The 18,383-nt window shown below is 47.5% G+C and overlaps 2 non-coding genes across 2 annotated transcripts; both read right to left on the bottom strand.

The window, feature by feature from the left end:
- Positions 1 to 670: 670 nt before the first annotated feature.
- TRNAK-UUU lies at positions 671 to 743 on the bottom strand. The gene has a single exon. It is a non-coding gene; the product is annotated as a tRNA-Lys (tRNA).
- Positions 744 to 12,411: 11,668 nt separating this feature from the next.
- TRNAL-UAA lies at positions 12,412 to 12,494 on the bottom strand. Its single transcript has one exon. It is a non-coding gene; the product is annotated as a tRNA-Leu (tRNA).
- Between the last annotated feature and the right edge of the window lie 5,889 nt (positions 12,495 to 18,383).

The following is an 18,383-nucleotide window of genomic DNA, read 5'->3' on the forward strand; positions in this document are numbered from 1 at the left end:
AACCACAGGCCTGCAGGGTGTCCTTGGGTGACCTGGGACTAGAACCCAGCTATCGTGAGTGCCCGTCCACCAAGTAATTAAACACATGCAGCCCCCGGTGAATGCAAATGGCGCTGCTGCAAAAACAGGGCACTCACAGCAGGACACTCCTCTCCAGCCTGATTTATGGCTGCCAGCCTGGCCAGATTGTAGTGTTGCCAAGTCTCAAGGGAAAAAAAACCCAGAACTGCCTTTCAAACCACACCCAACCCATTTCAGAGGGATGGGAGTGGGGGCAGTGCTTAATTTGTAATGAAAAAACTCCCCCAGCACAAATTAAGCCCTGCACCCACCATGAGGGGGGGAGAGAGAGAGAGAAGGGTTTCCGCCTGGGGGTGAAGGACCTCCTGCCGAATTGCTGCCACAGATCGCGCTCGCGGCTTTTTTTTGTTTTGTTTTGGCTGCTTGGGGCAGCCAAAACCCTGGAGCCGGCCCTGCGCCTAGTAGTGCTGCAGGACTCAGCTGGGCCATGTTCGTGGGGTACAGAACCCTAGGCGGGGAGGAGCTGTGCCACCAGGGTCCTCTGCTGATAAACTAAGAGCCACTGGTGACGATAGGGCAGGCCCTGGGCATGGTAAGGAAAGGGGCATTAATACATGTGGGGATTGGGGGTAAAAAAAGTCATTGGTATCGCCCAAATGGGGACTTGAACCCTGGACCCTCAAATTAAAAGTCTGATGCTCTACCAACTGAACTATCCAGGCAGCTACTAGATATGTTTTCCCACAGCTGAGAATCACTAATCCAAGCAATTGTATTGGCTGTAGTTTCAATACTTTTGTATCTATGTCCAGGGCCAGCTCCAGGCACCAGCCAACCAAGCACGTGCTTGGGGTGGCACCTTGTAAGGGGCAGCCAATCTTGGGGTGGCGTGGGGCACTCGGGTTTTGTTGTTGTTGTTTTTGTTTCGGCTGGGCGGCGCTCAGGGTGGGTGGGTTGTTTTTATTTTGGCGGCATGGCGTGGGGCCTGGGGGAGGGGGAGTGTTTCGGCGGCCCGGCGCTTGGGGTTTTTTGGGTATTTTTTCCGGCAGCGCGGCACTTGCGGGGAGTGGGGTTTCGGTGGCATGGTGCTCGAGGGTTTTTTTTGTTTTTTTTTTCCGGCGGCGGCGCGGGGCGGGGGGTGTTTCGGCGTGGCGGCGCTCTTTTTCTTTGCTTGGGGCGGCAAAAAAGTTAGAGCCGGCCCTGGCTATGTCTACATGTTCATTTAAACAGCACCAGACGCCTGAAACCTGGGGAGAAAACATACAAGAGACCAAAAAAAAAAGAAGAAGCTCTTAGATATAATTTAGTTTAACAGATGCAGGAGCTCGAACCTGGCTACCCATCCTCTCTGTGTAGGCTCCTTCTTTCCCAAAAGGTTCCCCAGTTCCTCCCTACACCATCCTCTCATCCATTCCTTAAGACCTTGCAGGTTCTGCCTGTCTAACTGGCCCTGCCCATGGAACTGGAAGCATTTCAGAGAATGCTACCATGGAGGACCTGGATTTTAATCACTTACCTAGCAGCCTAAATTTGGCCTCCAGGCCCTCTATCCTACCTTTCCCCATGTCACTGGTACCCATGTGTACCATGACCACTGGCTCCTCCCCAGCATCGCACATAGCCTGTCTAGATGTCTCGAAACATTGGCAACTTTCGCACCCTGCAGGCAATTCCCCATGTGCTTCTCCCAGTCAGGGCTGGCTTTAGGAAGTGTGGGGCCCAATTCGAACATTTTCAGCGGGGCCCCAGCAGGGATGACTAAAAAAAAAAAAAAAAACATAAAAAAATCTCTTTCATTTCTTCCATGTATTATTTACTTTCCATAACTATATAAATATAACAAAATTATATATTACGTGCATTGCTGGCTGGAGGCAGGGCAGGGGCTGATTGGAGGTAGGGTCTGGCAGGAGGCAGGGCAGGGGGTGCAGCAGGGGCTGGCTGCGGGCAGTGCACGGGCTCCCCTGCTTCTAACGCCCCGGCCCTTTAAATAGCTGCCGGAGCCCTGGGGAAGCAGCGGGGCTCTGGCGGCTATTTAAAGGACCAGGGCGGCACAGGCAGCTGGAGCCCCGGCTCTTTAAATAGCCGCCGGAGCCCCCCACTACCGCAGGGCTCTGGGGGCTATTTAAAGGGCCCGGGGCTCCCCTGCTTCTACCACCCCGGCCCTTTAAATAGCCGAGGGAGCCCTGGGGAAGTGGCAGGGCTCCAGCGGCTATTTAAAGGGCCGGGGCGATAGAAGCAAGGGGAGCCCCGGACTTTTTTGAATAGCCCTCAGAGCCCCGCAGCCCTACCCCAGGGCTCCAGAAGTGGGGCTCTGGTGCCAATTTAAAGGGCCTGGGGCTCCAGCCCCTGCTGGGAGCCCCAGGCCCTTTAAATTGCCCCCTGGGGAAGCTGGCTGCCCCGGTACGGCGTACCAGTGGCGGCAAGGGCACGGGGCCCTCTTAGGCGCGGGGCCCGATTCAGGGGAATCGCCTGAATCGGCCTCAAGCCGGCCCTGCTCCCAGTCATCAGAAATCCAGCTATCTATATTTCTAATGGTCAAATCCCCCATTACTATTAGGAAGAGACATGTAATAAATGGGATTCCCTCCCGCAAAGAGGTATCCTCAGTGCAAGAGGATACTATGACATCATCTAGAAGGAGTTCCTAAATATGGGATCATTTCCCTCCACTCCACTTTGATGTTCTCCTTCTCCAAGACATTCATCCTCCTCAACAACGCAGAGGCTGTCAGACTGTGGGTAGGACCACTCTACCGTGTCCTGGAAAGTCTCATCTGTGTACCTCTGTCTCCCTTAGCTCCTCCAGTTCAGCCTCTCTGGTCTCCAGAGCCTGTACTTGGTTTCTGAGGGCCAGGAGCTCCTTGCACCGAATGCACACGTACACCACCTGCCACCTGCCCCCAAGGCTGCCAATCAGACATTCTGCATTCAGTGCAATAAACTCTGCCACTGGACTTCTACTTGCATTCTCTTTTTTACTCCTGCAGCCATTTTTGTTGGGTTTTATTTTTGTTTTGTGGGAGGGTCTTTATTGGCCTAAGTCTAGAGAATGTTCATCTGGTGTATCTGGCTTTCCCACTCCCTTGCAAAACTCCCATGTTTACTAGCTCCTCTGGTCACTTAGGAGCGGGCTTGTTAAAGCCCTGTTCTCCCTGAGTAGCCCCAACCCCAGTTAAGGGTTGATGGGTGTTAAATGATTTAGGGATCAAAGCCTCGTTAAGAAGCTCTCAGCCTTGCCTAGCAGGCCGGTAGGCTCAGCACACCCCCACCCCCACCCCGAAAAACAGACCACGCTATATACTTCAGTCAAGCTGCAAGCACACAATAAACAAACTGACAACAAACTCACCCCAAGGTTCACATAGTCACTCCTCCTTCATCTGGAGAACTCCCTCACAAAACTCCCATTAGCTGCTCCTGTTCGCTGGCTGGGATCTGGTCGCTTCAAAGACATAGGACATGGTGAGCTCCACTAGAGGGCTCGCAAACTATTTAAAGACATACTACCCTATTCCTATTCACTATAATCCACCGCTCCCCAACCCACTATGGTGGGTAACATTCATCCCCTCCCCCTCACTGACTCTCCACCCCCAGTCTAACCATCACCTCCATTCTCTGGGGAGTTAATGCTGTGACCAACCCATAGCCCCAGCGTCCCTCTCCTTCAGCAAACATCACACCCCACCTGCGCCAGACCTCCATCGAGCATCATTTCCCCTACAGTTGGGGAGCTGGTCCCTTTGCACTGTGCTACAATAGAGAAGTAGTCAGCAGGTGTCACTGTGAGATCAAGGAAGAAAAGGAAAATGTTCTTTCATGTGCTCATGGCATGTGGCTCAGAAACCCACTAAGTCAAGGATGGTATTAGCCAATCATCTATGTTAAGTGTAGTATACACCACATTAATAAGTATTATGTGCATGGTATTACTATAATATGCATTATACACACACACACACACACGACTGTTGAGAAGTTTTGTTAACCAACTGTATTATGCTTTCCCCACAATTCTGACACCCATGTCAAGTATCCCACAACACTTTGCAAAGTTGAATTCAGCTTTGACATTAGCCAATAGGAAATGTATCAAAGGCAAAATACTTTAATGTGTTGCCAGGGTACAAGCTGATACCTTTGCAGACCAGTGCCTGGAATGCCAGAACAAAGATAAGGAAGGTATAGAACAACAAGTTAAGGAACTGGGACAAACTGATGGGTTGAATTTTAGTGACTTTAGAAAGTTTTGTAACTTGTAAAATCATCTGATAAATACTGCTATCTAGAATGTGTTTTTTTGAAGCACATGTTCTGTGTAAGGTGAACATGCAGCGAGAATTTGCTTCTGAGAAGTAGCTATGTATGTCTCCTTTACATATTGTACTGATTTGTCTTTAGACAATAAATTTGGCTAAGTTCAGTTATTTGGTCTCTTGAACATTTTAAGAGCAAACCACGAGTGTAGTCAGACAACTGGCTACACCTTTAGTCAATACATGGGAAACAGGAGGGCAAAAATAAAAATCAGTAGGTAATTAAAGCAGAAAGAGCCATTATTTTTCATGGATGTTTCAAGGAAATTTGGTGTGAATCACATCAGTTGTTTCTGGATGGAAAAGAAATTTTGGGAAGAAAATTACCATGTTTAGCAACGTTCTGGGGGTTTTCATCATCTAAATAAAAGTCATTGTTCAATGACAACCTCAAAAAAAAATCTGAAAAATGTTGGGGGAAAAGAGCGAGAAAAGAGTTTCCAAAAATTTCATGGAAAATTAAATATATTTTCCAGCCAGCTCTATCTGAGCTGTGTACAGGAGCCAGAATGGTGAGGGGGTGGTGCTCTGAGCCCCAGGGCCTATGTAGAGGGACCTGGGAGCTCTGCCCTCTGCTGCCTGGAGAAAGAGACAAAAAATGTAGTTCCATCAACAGCTCTTCCTTGCAAGCAGCAAGGAAGGGGATGTTGAGAAAATAAGAAGGAAACTTCACCCTTTCCCCTCATCGGGTCCCTCTCTTTGAAGGGCTCACTTCATCCTGCTCTTCCAGAGACATCTCTTCCTGAGATGCTAAAGGGCCACCTTCCAAAGTGTGACTCTGCAATGTAATAGTTACTATGCCTGCTGTATACCTCAAAGGTCCTGGGTTAGAGCCACTGGATTTGTGCTGAAGTGACAATTTTAATATCAAACCCCATGCTGTGATTTCATGGGGCTGATTGTGTTGTGCTGGAGTTTTCCAGGCCCTTGATCATTCTCTAAGCCCCATTCAGTTCTGCAAGATCCTCTTGGAGATGGGATGACCTGTACTGCATACTGTTGAGGCCACACCTTTGATTTATACACAAAAACATGATAATAGTCTCAGTATTGTTCTCCATCTTCTTCTTTATGCATTCTGACTGAGTGAAAAGATACTGCATTGTATTACTCCAAGCATTCAACAATCACAGAAATGGAGGGCTGGAAGGGACTATAAAGGTCATCTAGTCCATCCTCTCTATGTGGAGACAGGGTCAAGTAAACCTAGACCATCCATGATAAGTGTTTATCCAACCTGTTCTTAAACACTCCAATGATGGGGATTCTACAACCTCCCTTGGACGCCTGTTCCAGAGTTTAACTAGACATATAGTTAGAAAGTTTTTCCTAAGATCTAACGTAAATCTCCCTTGCTGCAGATTAAGCTAATTACTTCTTGTCCTTCCTTCAGTGGATACAGAGAACAATTGATCCCTGTCCTATTTATAACAGCCCTTAACAGATTTGAAGACTTATCAGGGCCCCCCTTCAGTTGTCTTTTTTCAAGACTAAACGTGCCCAGTATTTTTTTAAAATCTTTCCTCATAGGTCAGGTTTTCATAGAATCATAGAATATCAAGGCTGGAAGGGACCTCAGGAGGTCATCTAGTCCAATCCCCTGCTCAAAGCAGGACCAACACCAACTAAATCATCCCAGCCAGGGCTTTGTCAAGCCTGACCGTAAAAACCTCTAAGGAAGGAGATTCCACCTCCTCCCTAGATAACCCATTCCAGTGCTTCACCACCCTCCTAGTGAAAACGTTTTTCCTAATATCCAACCTAAACTTCCCCCACTGCAACTCGAGACCATTACTCTTTATTCTGTATTCTGGTACCACTGAGAACAGTCTAGATTCCAAAGTCCATCCTCTTTGGAACCCCCTTTCAGGTAGTTGAAAGCAGCTATCAAATCCCCCCTCATTCTTCTCTTCTGCAGACTAAACAATCCCAGTTCCCTCAACCTCTCCTCATAAGTCATGTGCTCCAGCTCCCTAATCATTTTTGTTGCCCTCCGCTGGACTCTTTCCAATTTTTCCACATCCTTCTTGTAGTGTGGGGCCCAAAACTGGACACGGTACTCCAGATGAGGCCTCACCAATGTCGAATAGAGGGGAATGATCACGTCCCTCGATCTGCTGGCAATGCCCCTACTTATACAGCCCAAAGTGCCATTAGCCTTCTTGGCAACAAGGGCACACTGTTGACTCATATCCAACTTCTCGGCCACTGTAACCCGTAGGTCCTTTTCTGCAGAACTGCTTCCTAGCCATTCGGTCCCTAGTCTGTAACAGTGAATGGGATTCTTCCGTCCTATGTGCAGGACTCTGCACTTGTCCTTGTTGAACCTCATCAGGTTTCTTTTCTAAACCTTTTATCATTTTTGTTGCTCTCTTCTGACTCTCTCCAGTTTGTCCACATATTTCCTAAAGTGTGATTCCCAGAACAGAACTCCATCTGAGGCATCCCAATGCTGAGTGGAGTGGGACAGTTACCTCCCGTGTCTTACATACAACACGTCTGTAAATACACCCCAGAATAATATTAGCTTTTTTTTTTTGCAGCTGCATCATTGTTGACTCATTCAGTTTGTGATCTACTAAAACCCCCAGATCCTTTTCAGCAGTACTCTCATGTAGCCAGTTATTCCCCATTTTGTAGTTGGCAATTTGAGTTTTCTTTCCTAAATGAAGTACTTTGCACTTGTTTTTATTGAATTTCATCTTGTTGATTTCAGACCAATTCTCCAATTTGTCAAAGTCATTTTGAATTCTACTTCTGTCCTCCAAAATGCTTCCAACCCCTCCCAGTTTGGTGTCATCTGCAAATTTTGAAAGCATATTCTCCACTCCATTGTCCAAGTCATTAATGAAAATATTGACTAGACCAGGGGTCGGCAACCTTTTAGGAGTGGTGTGCCGAGTCTTCATTTATTCACTCTAATTTGAGGTTTTGCTTGCCAGTAATACATTTTAATGTTTTTAGAAGGTCTCTTTCTATAAGTCTATAATATATAACTAAACTATTGTTGTATGTAAAGTAAATAAGGTTTATAAAATGTTTAAGAAGCTTCATTTAAAATTAAATTAAAATGCAGAGCCCCCCCAGACCAGTGGCCAGGACCCGGGAAGTGTGAGTGCCACTGAAAATCAGCTTGTGTGCCGCCTTCAGAATGCATGCCATAGGTTGCCTACCCCTGGACTAGATCCAAGACTGACGCTGGCAGGAGCCCATTAGATACACTTTCCTAGTTTGACAGCGAACCATTGATAACTACTCTTTGAGAATGGTCTTTCAACCAGCTGTGCACCCACCATATAGTAATTTTCATCTACACCACATTTCCCTAGTTTGCTTATGAGAGTGTCATGTGGCACTGTGTCAAAAACCTTACTAAAAAACAGGATATATCACATCTACTGGGTCCCCCCATCAACTTGGCCAGTAATTCTGCCAACAAAGAAAATTAGGAAATTGATTTATTTTTGAGGAATCCACACTGGCTAGTCTTCATTACCCTATTATCCTCTCAGTGCTTGATTGTTTAATAATTTGTTCCAGTATCATTCCAGGTATCAAAATTAGGCTGACTGGTCTTTAGTTCCTCAATTCATCTTTGTTCCTCTTTTTAAAGATAGGTACTACGTTTGCCCTTCTCCAGACATATGGGATCTCACTCATCCTCCAAGAGTTCTCAAAGATAATTGCTAATGGTCCCAGCCCTCAATGCATTTGAAGACTGTTATTAAGTTCCTCCACAGCCTTCTCTTTTTTAAACTAGACATGCCCAATTCTTTCAACCTTTCCTCTTAGGTCATATTTTCCAAACCTCTCATTTTTGTTGCTGTCCTCTGGATTCTCTCCAATTTGTTCACAGCTTTCCTAACATGTGATACCCCAACCTGGACGCTGTTACACAATACTCCAGCTGAGGCCTCATCAGTGCTGAGTAAAGCAGGACAGTTACCTCCCTGTGTCTGACATACTACTCTCCTGTTAATTCCCTCCCCAAGTATGACAAGAATCATAATCAAATTAGGGGGGCCAACAGTGAGAATATTTGGAACCATCAACTGTTCTCTTAAGAAAAGAAAAAGAAAATAATCCCAAGCAAATGAAAATACCTGATAGCAGCAAATGCTCCATGGAAAACCAGTACTCTTTAGATCTTCAGTCTAATGCACTCCCAACCAAACTATTTCAGCTGCCACAGGTCAGGCGGGCATGGATGCTAGTAAGAAAAAGCCATACATGATGGACATCTGTGTGACGTTCTGTACCTCGTGGGAACACCCTACAGCCCCCTGTTCACCTTTATAAAATGATTGTGTGGTATCCAATGCAAAGTTTGTCATGTTGGGAGTCTTCAGAAGGCTCATGATGCACTGAGCATTGTTGTTATAGGGATGTTATAGCAATTGTTGTTACAGCAATGTTATAGGTTATAATTTCATGTATATAGTTATGAGGCTGAAAATGTGTCTTCATGGCTTAAAATAAACCCAGGCAAAAACTCTTCAAGCACAGTTCACACCTCATCAGGGCATGTATGGAACAAACCTAGCCCAGCCTCACAGGAACAAAGGACGCTGGCCTAGGCAGCAACAAAAGGATCTGTTGGACTCTCAAGTGAGTCACCCCCCTTCCTTTGGTCAGTTTGGGACTGCAATGAGGTAATGCTCACCTGACTCTGAAGGGGGGGGGCAAAGCCAAGAGGGAAGAAAGGACATGATAAAAGGGAGAGACGTTTGCCATTCTCTTCCTCTTGCTTCCATCTACATCTACAGACACCACCACCACCAAGTGACTGAAGCACTGATCAAAGGGGAGACCCTGGCTGAAGAGCAACCAGCCAGCCTGTGGTGAGAAGCATCTAAGTTTGTAAGGCCATTGAAAGTGTTAAGATCAGCTCAGAATGTGTTTTGCTTTTATTTCATTTGACCAATTCTCACTTGTTATGCTTTGTCTTATAATCACTTAAAATTTATCTCTGTAGTTAATAAGTTTGTTTATTCTATCTGGTTTGGTTTGAAGCGTGTCAGAGACTCCCCTTCAGATAACAAGCCTGGTACATATCAATTCTTTGTTAAATTGACAAACTCATATAAGCTTGCAGTGTCCAGTGGGCATAACTGGACACTGCAAGATGGAGGTTCCCAGGGTTGTGTCTGGGACCGGAGATATGGGCTAGTGTCATTCAGTTGCATAATCCAAGGAGCAGCTTACATGCCAGAGGCTGTGCGTGAACAGCTCAGGAGTGGGGGTTCTCACAGCAGAGCAGGGTAAGGCTGGTTCCCAGAGTCAAGGCTTGGAGTGACCTAGCAGATCACCGGTCCAGATAACACCAGGGGAATGTCACAATCGGACCCTAGTGAAGCCATTAATATAGGAGCATACATGACAGCAGGCATTAAGAGGGAAATGAGAAGGGCCAAAATGGAGTTAGAAGAGGAAATAGCTAAAGATGTAAAAATCAAACAAGAGATTCTTGAAATAGATCAAGAAGCCTGTGAAAGAAATTGGTGGATCCATGGGTCACTAGGGGCTAGTGGGAGCAATTAAAGGACATTGCTGAGAAGCTAAATTAATTCTTTTATCGATTCTCATTTCTGCATATTGACTTTTGACCTGCCATGGAAGATAACACCAGGGCTGCAAATCAGGCCAAATCACGTGCTCAATGCTGGAAAAAAGGTCACTGAACTCCAGCCTAGAAAACAGACCTCATAGAAGAGAATGAGGTTCCCAGACATGGGACTTTTTGCAGAACACACATTTCAACCCCACCTAAACATCTTTCCTCAAGTGAAATGAAGTTTACAGACACATGGCAGTTCATGTTCTAGATTCACCTTCCAAGAACAGTGGAGTGTAAGAGTGTACATGCCCCCTTTCAGGGCTTCTCCCTGAGAAGAACTCACTTATCTCCACTCTGCTGAAGACCCTGATGCTCAGGTGAGATGCCTGGGTGGGTAGGAAGGAGAAGGAAAATGCTCCTACAGGAAGGTTCTCTAGTGCTTTATATATATCAAGTCCTGTGTTCAAGCCCCAGTAGTAACAGTGTTTAAAAAAAATCCAACATTGCAGTTTTCAGGGGCTAATTTTGTTTCATTGGGGGAGATGGTATTTGTGTGACACCACCAAGCTGGCTCCAACTGCTTCCCATTGCAGATGAGCATCACCAGCCTCCAGCACATCTGCATTGTGACATAATCTGTAATAGCCAAGTGTCCGCTACTCCTCAGACAATAGAATCTCAGACATCTTTAGACACACTTCTTCTCGTATTCAGTATACCGACCCCAAGAGGTCAAATACCTGTTGTAAACCCTGTGCTCTGAAGCCCCAGAGAGAAGGGATCGGAAGCAGAGCTCTGTGTAAGCAGAACAAGCTTGTCTCTTGCCAATAGAAGTCAATTCAGTAAAAGGTATTGTCTCGCCTTCCTTGTCCCTGTCATAATGCAGACACTCTAGGGACGGTCCGATGGGGTGACATTCAGCTGCAAAGGGCTACATTTGGAGTCAGCTCAATGGTGGAGAGGCGACAGTGTCACAAATACTGTCTGCCCCAACAAAACGAAAATCAGCCCCTGAAATTGCTGTGCTGGATAGGCTGAGTCTTAAACACCCACTACTCCCCAGACAATGCAACAGACTCTTACACAATTTCTCTGCTGCCTTAATCATAGGTCAGACCCCCAAATTCAGGAGATTAGCTACATGGTAAAATTATTAATGATGTAGAAATGTTCACATTTTTATTTGGAAAGGAAGAGGATGATGTATTCATAGCACATGAGGATACTGAGCTACTAATCCTTTCGTAATTAAGAAGGATATTAAATAGCATCTGCTAGGAGTAAACATTTTAAAGCCAGTAGGCCCAAACAGTTTGCATCTGAATCCTAAAAGAGTTGTCTGAAGAGGATCTCTCTGGTTCATTTTTAATAAGTTTTGGAATACTGGGGAAGTTCCAGAAGACTGGAAGAGTGCTAATGTTGTGTCAATATACAAAAAAGGCTGACAGAATGATCCAGGTAATTATAGACCACTTATAGCCTGAGATTAGTTCCAGGTAGAGAGGTCAATTGTATAGTATTAAACTGGACAGTCCTGTTTTTGAGAGGTTTTTCCCACATCCGGTACTGAGACAAAACCGGATGTGGTTTTGTGGGGTATCGGATGGGGAAATGCCACTCCGCCCTCTCTGGCTCTTACAAATGACACCTCTCCTATGCTGTGACTGCAAATGCATTGTCACGTCGGTTGGGGCAGGGTAAGGCTGGCAAGGGCTGGGCCACGCCTTGTTCCCAGAATGTCCAGTATTCCAGGAACATGGAGTGGCTTCCTTCGTACCACTGAAAATACTGGAAAAGCTGATACAGGATTCAATCAGTAAAGACTGGGAATATAATTAATGCCAATCAACCCAGTTTTATGGAAAGTCAGCCTTATCAAGTTGGCTTGATAAGGCTGACTTTCCATAAAACCCAACTTGATATTTTTGGATGAGATGCCAAAGTTTGGTTGATAAAGGTAACTGCTTACATGGCATATATTTAGACGTTTGTGAGACTTAGCACCACACAGCATTCTGATTAAAAAATTAGCCTTGTCCCACACCAAGAGGAACCATCTGATCCTTCAGGACCAATGGGATCAGCTCTCTCTTTTTTCTGTGATACAGGCTTCATCCAGACACCAGCTCCTAGACATCTTGTGATGCATGACTTTGGGTGCTCTCCATGTGAGCAATTTTGTGGTGTGATGGGGTAGCATGCCAGCCTCAGGCCTGGAGAAGAATTCAGAGGCGTGGTGGTACAAAGTAACTCCTTCAGCAGTGCTACAAATATCCACCCTGCCCCCCCAATCCAGATCAAGGAATTCAAGGGAAATCATAGAATATTATGACAAGGTCTATAGAAAAAGCTAAACCAGACCAAGTGAGTTAGGGAGGGCCTAAGTTAATCACTTACTTTAGTATTGTTCAGTGTGATGACTGAATGTCTAGGGGAGTCAAGAAGAACTGAGGAAAGAAAATAGTTTTTATCCCTATTGTTAAATGGAGATGTTGGGTGGGGAAAAAATACTTCTACCAGAAGTGGGGTTTGAACCCACATGGGTATATGTCTATTGGATCTTAAGTCTAATGCCTTAACCACTTGGCCATTCTGGTGATTGACAGGTTAGTGCTTTGGCCATAGTGAGATTTACTCCCTGGAGCAATAACTCATTCACTAAGGTTTCCTGACTCTTTAGCAAGTCAGGGGAAAGCTGTGAGGACAGGTATTTCCTGTTCTCCCCCTCATGCACTTTCAGCTCAGTCCATACCTCTCTGAGCTCCATCTCTTTCTTCTTGACTGTAATTTGCAGAGATCCTGCCTACCACAGCTGCAAGGATCACCGTTAAATGGAGTCCTGAGGGGCTCTTATCTGCCAGCAAGTTGCATAGTTTAGTGGTGTGCTTGGCTCTTTTTAGAAGGAACTGAGTTTAAGGCCCACTCCAATAAAACCAGCAGCTCCTCTTTGAAGCATTAGTGTTTAAATAGTACCCCTTTGCTCTGCATTTCCTTATCTGCCCCCCCCCCCCCCATGTCTCCTTTTCCCCAGTCCCCTGTGGATTACAGCAGGGAGGTGAAGGCAGTTGTGGAAATGGGCTTTGATCATCAGGCAAGGAGAAGTAGGGTGTGTGGTGACAGCGTAACCTGCCTGGTGGCTTGCCTGCCAGGTGTCATTGTGGGGGACACCTAGACAGACCTCTGGTGAGCAGTGAGGAGGAGCTTGCAGTTGTGGTCCATTTTGGTACCAGTGGTGTGGAGAGAGATCCTGAAAGCTAAATGTTAGTGTGACCATATGTTCTGTTTTGGCTGGGACAATCCCTTTTTTAAGCCCTATTGGCAAGAGCAAACGGGACAGATGCACAGTTTTGCCAAAAAAGTGGGATGCAACCCCTAGCAGGGAGTGGAGGAACATGCACAGGGGGCGGGGAGGACAACACCAACCCCGCATGGGAGGAAGTGCTCAGGAGAGCAGCTTGGGCCAGGCCAGCCCTGCGTGGGAGGGAGGCAGAGGGTCTCGGGCCATTCCACTGGGGCCTCAGGCTGGCCCTGTGCAGGCAGGAGGCAGGGAGGGCTCAGGCCAGCCCCACGGGGAGCGGGGCCTTGGACCCCTTGTGGTGTGTCCCATTTTCCCCTTTGGGAAAATATGGTCACCCTACTAAATGTAGACTGCTAGGTCAAAGGCTCAGGGACAGGGCCTCAGCGGTAGCACTCTGTGAAATGCTTTGCTTCCTAGGCAAGTCCAGCTAGGCATGGGGAATGCGAGGGTCTCCATTTGTGGTTGAAAAGATAGTGCCAAGAAGGAAAGTTTAAGTTGATTAGACACTGGGGAACATTTTTACTGGCCGGCTTCACCTGAGTCAAAATGGAACCAGATGGCTGCCAAATGAATAAATAAGATACCGGAGGAATGTTTAAAGCGAGAGCTGGAGGAGCGGCTGCAGAAGCTGAGGAGCCCCTAAAGCAGCCAGAGACATCTGTTAAAGACATGGGTAGTGCAGTGGTGTGTGCGCGTGTCTAGGAAATGGGATGCTGCACATTACAAGTGTATAGGTGATGGGGACAGGGAATTTACACAGGTAAGTTCTGCAGAAGGTGGAACTATATGGGGCTCTCAGCAAAGACAGGCACATTTCACCACCCATCACAGAGGCCCATAGGAGGTTGCTCAGGAATTTGGAGTGTGTGGGCAGAGAGGCTTAGCTGGGTATTGTTTTAGTAGAGGGTATGTGTGTGTTCTTGTTCTGTTCGGCTGTAGGAAAGGATAAAGAAGTCCACAGATGCCATGCTTGTAATACGGTAAGAGATAGAGAAGCAGCTAGAACGCCAACAGAGTAGCTTTTATAGAAAAGGCATCCGGTAAAGTGGACAGTGCTGAGGAAAGATGGAGTGTCTGAGGATTGACCAATTATGGTGAATACTCTACACAGATCACCTAAAAAACGGATCTGAGCATGTTCTGGAATGACGAGACCTTTTGAAATGAAAGGCCAACTACGCCAAGTGTCAGCCCACCATCCACTGCTGTTTATCAGATTGATGGACTATGTCAGCGGGAAGATCCCAATAGGAAAAGGCGAGAAGCTGCTCTATGCAGACAATATAACAATAAAGGCATCCTCAAAAGAAGGATGGTAGAAGAAATGGTAAACCAGTAATATGACCAGTAAGCAGGAATGGGATGAAAATGAGCATGACTAAAACGGAGGTCAGGTGGGTCAGTACAGGTGTGACAGAGATTAATAGTGTGCCATTAAACCAGACTGAGCAGTTCAAGTACCTTGGCAGTGGGATTACAGAAATTGGCAAGTTTGAATGGGAGATCCAGTCTAGACTAGGGAGTGCTGGAAGAGTGTGGAATAACATTTCAGGTGATGTCTATGAGAAGAGTATGCCACCAAGACTGAAAGTACGACTGTACAGAACAATGATGCATCCTCCAATGCTGTCTGGTGCAGAAGCTTGAGTGGCAAATAGACGGCAGGTTCAACAGCTACAATTGTTTGAGATTAGATGTCTTCACATCAGAAGAGGAGTTCACGAACACAATGAAAGCACTGTGGGGGAAGTCAAAGTTCATGATGTGACTGACAAAATCCAGAAAGTGCAATTTTGCTGATAGGGACCTATACAGAGGATGAATGAAGGAGACCTGGTGAAGAGAGCATGGAAGGAGAAGGTAGCAGGAAAGAGACCCCAAGGAAAGTTGAGGAAGCGATGGATGGATGGCATCAAAGAAAATGGCAAGCAGGTGGACCTTAGTGCCATCTAGGACAGAGGTGGTCAAACTACAGCCCACAGGCCACATCCGGCCTGTGGGACTGTCCTGCCCGGCTCTTGAGCTCCTAGCCGGGGAGGCTAGCCCCTGGCCCTTCCCCTGCTGTCCCCCCTCCCCCGCAGCTGCACAGGCAGCGTGGCTGGCTACGGCTAGGCGGCATGGCTGCCAGTCCTGCCGCTCTGAGCGGCATGGTAAGGGGGTGGGGAGTGGGGGTGTTGGATAAGGGGCAGGGGGTCCCGGGAGGCAGTTAGGGGACAGGGAGCAGTTGGATGGGGTGGAGGTTCTGGGGGAGGGGTCAGGGGACGGGGAACAGGGGGGTTGGATGGGCAGAGGTTTTTTGGGGGGGTGGTCAGGGGATAGGGAACAGGGGGAGGCTGGATAAGTGTGGGAGTCCTGGGGTGACAGCTAGAGGGCGGGGGTGTGGATAGGAATTGGGGCAGTCAAGGGACAGGGAGCAGGGGGGTTGGATCGGGGTGGGGTCCCAGGGGGGCTTTTTGGGGCAGGGGGTCACAGGACGGGGCTGTCAGGGGACAAGGAGCAGGGAGGTTGGATGGGTCGGAGGTTCTGAGGGGGGCAGTCAGGGGGCAGGAAGTGGGAGGGGTCAGATGGGGGCAGGGGCCAGGCTGTTTGGGGGGGGCATAGCCTTCCCTACCCGGCCCTCCGTAAAGTTTTGCAATCTCGATGTGGCCCTTGGGCCAAAAAGTTTGCCCATCCCTGACCTAGGACAAAAGAAGATGGTAGATGATGGTGTTACAACCCGACCCCAGATGATGGAGTAATGGAAAGAAAAAGTGTGTGTACGAGTGACAGAAGCAGCAAGAACCCACAGAAAGACACAGAGAAGGAGCAGAAAAGCCAAGGACACAGCCAAGACAAGCACTGGGACATGGCCCTGAGCAAAGCTAGGATAGAGCTTTGGAGCTAAGTGCTGCCTGGAATGGTGCTGGGAACTGTAATCAATGACATTGTCCCTCATTGTTTGATTCCTACTGTGTTCAGGGGAACACGACTTTGTACATTCTTTGTAACTGTAACAGAGTTGGCTGCCTCCCACACAACCCCTTAGGGCCAGGGGTAGCCTCAGTTTCTCTTGTTCCTGGGCTCCTCAGACTTCACACACCGGCTTCTTTCTGTGCAAACATCCCTCCTTAGGGTCTGGGTTTATTAATAGTTCAGTTACAAACAAAACTCAAAGTCTCAAAATAAAGTCCACACCATCCACCTCAGTTCCCTGCTTTTTGCAGGCCACTCCCAGCCCTACTTGGCTGGAGTCTTGTTCTGGTGTCTCAAGCTCTTCTGTAGCCATCTGCTCCCTGCAACCTGATGGAGTCTAATTCTCTGCAGCTCCCTCTGCCACAGCTACCCTCCGGCTCTTTATAGAGACCAGCTGCCCTCTCTCAGGCCCCATGGCAAGGCTGCTAATGAGGCACAGATGTGCTGGATCTATTTCCTCTTCAAGGGACCCCATCCACCCTTTGATAATAAACAAACAAGACTGCATTAAAGAAATGCTTAACTCCATCATCAATTTCTCCTCCTTATTAGAACAATCCACCAGACTGTTGCCAGCACAGAGTGCCCGAGGCAAAGCAACAGCGGGTTCGCTGCCCGGTGTGCTTCGCGCCAATAAACAAACCAGGGGGAGAAGCAAACAAAGTTTACTTGGGATCCCAAAGCAGTGCTAGGAGACAGGCACGTCTCAGATCAAGCACACTAACAGGAACTGTTTTTCTTCTTTTATACATTTTGCAGTTAAGCCTCACCCCCCACCCCTTTCCTCTCCCTTCCTCCCCTTCTACCCCTCCCTTCCCTGGTAACAATTACTAAGCAAATAACGATTACATTTAAGCAGTTAAGTCATTCTTGGCAGCTATAAGCCTAGCTTGTTGGTAACTTCTTTAAACCGTTATCTTGTCCTTTTTCCCTTCAGCCAGAAACATGCAGGCCTCATTATTACTGCTTGAGCAGGAGGTTGCACACAGATAACTTGTTGCTTACATATTCCAATTGCACCTGGCTTTTGAGGTTGATTAGAGTTTAAACATGGAAGGATAGAGTTTGGTTCACTTAGGCCTAGTGCAGGAAGGCTTCATTGACACTTAGTGGCCTTCCACCCTCCCAAGTTACCTAGGGTGAGGCCTAGTGACGTCAACAACTCCCTCCTTTGAGAATACTCAACAAACCTTTGGCAGAGTTTTCTCATATTCTGTGGACAAGATATGATTAAGTGCTATGAAGCTGGGGTTTTCAATGAGAGGGTATGCCTGGATTTTTGAGGAACGGGGGGCACAAAGCATACGGAGGAGCATCTTAAAACAAGCAATCAGGAGGAGGGTGACCAGGCACAGTACCACACCGGTGAGGAGGAGACGCACAAGGTCACCCCCCAGTCCTCCTAGGTTGGACAACCAACTTCAAAGGGAATTGAAACCTGTGGGTTCCCTTTCCTGGGCCTCCCACTGCTCAAAAGCCTGTTTGGCCGACAGGACGTGCTTCTTAATGTCCTGTGAGTTTTCCGGGACATAAGTACAACATTTATTTCCAATAAGGGCACACACCCCGCGCTGGGACGCTAAAACATAATCTAAGGCCTGTCTGTTTTTCAGGGACAGCAACCGGAGCTGGTATAGCTTTGAGTTAAGGCTCTTCTCTATGGCCAAGGTTTCATTGGCGAACTTGGTGAGAAACACAGAGAGCCTATGATAAAATTGGGTTAGCCGTTCCACCCCATAGGATGGGAGGAGGATCATATCCAACCTGTCTTCTTCCTTAATGGGCTCTGAGGTGGCATACAAAGATTTACGCTGCCTGGGGTGGCCAGGGGTTGTCCCTTAATGCATACTGGGATTCAATGGTACAGTTTTGTGACAAGGGGGTACCTGAGGTATTTCTTCCCCTACTGAACCATTCCCAACAGATATCTGACCAATTTTGGGGGACCACCTTCCAGGGTAACCCTACTGCGTGGTGCGGGATTTGGGAGCATACTCAGCAGTTAGAGAGGTTAAACTCTTGGGCAAAGCAAACCTTCAAGGACTCATATGCAGGGCCGGCTTTAGGCCAATTCCACCAATTCTCCCGAATCGGGCCCCGCGCTTAAGAGGGCCCCGCGCCCAGTGGCAGGGCCGCCCAGAGTGGGGGGCAAGTGGCAGAGAATCCCTTCCCTGGCTAGAGGCACCTTTTTAATTTTTACTCACCCGGCGGTGCTCCAGGTCTTTGGCAGCAGGTC

Source organism: Trachemys scripta, chromosome 4 (genome assembly GCF_013100865.1).
Source record: "Trachemys scripta elegans isolate TJP31775 chromosome 4, CAS_Tse_1.0, whole genome shotgun sequence".
NCBI lineage: Eukaryota > Metazoa > Chordata > Testudines > Emydidae > Trachemys > Trachemys scripta.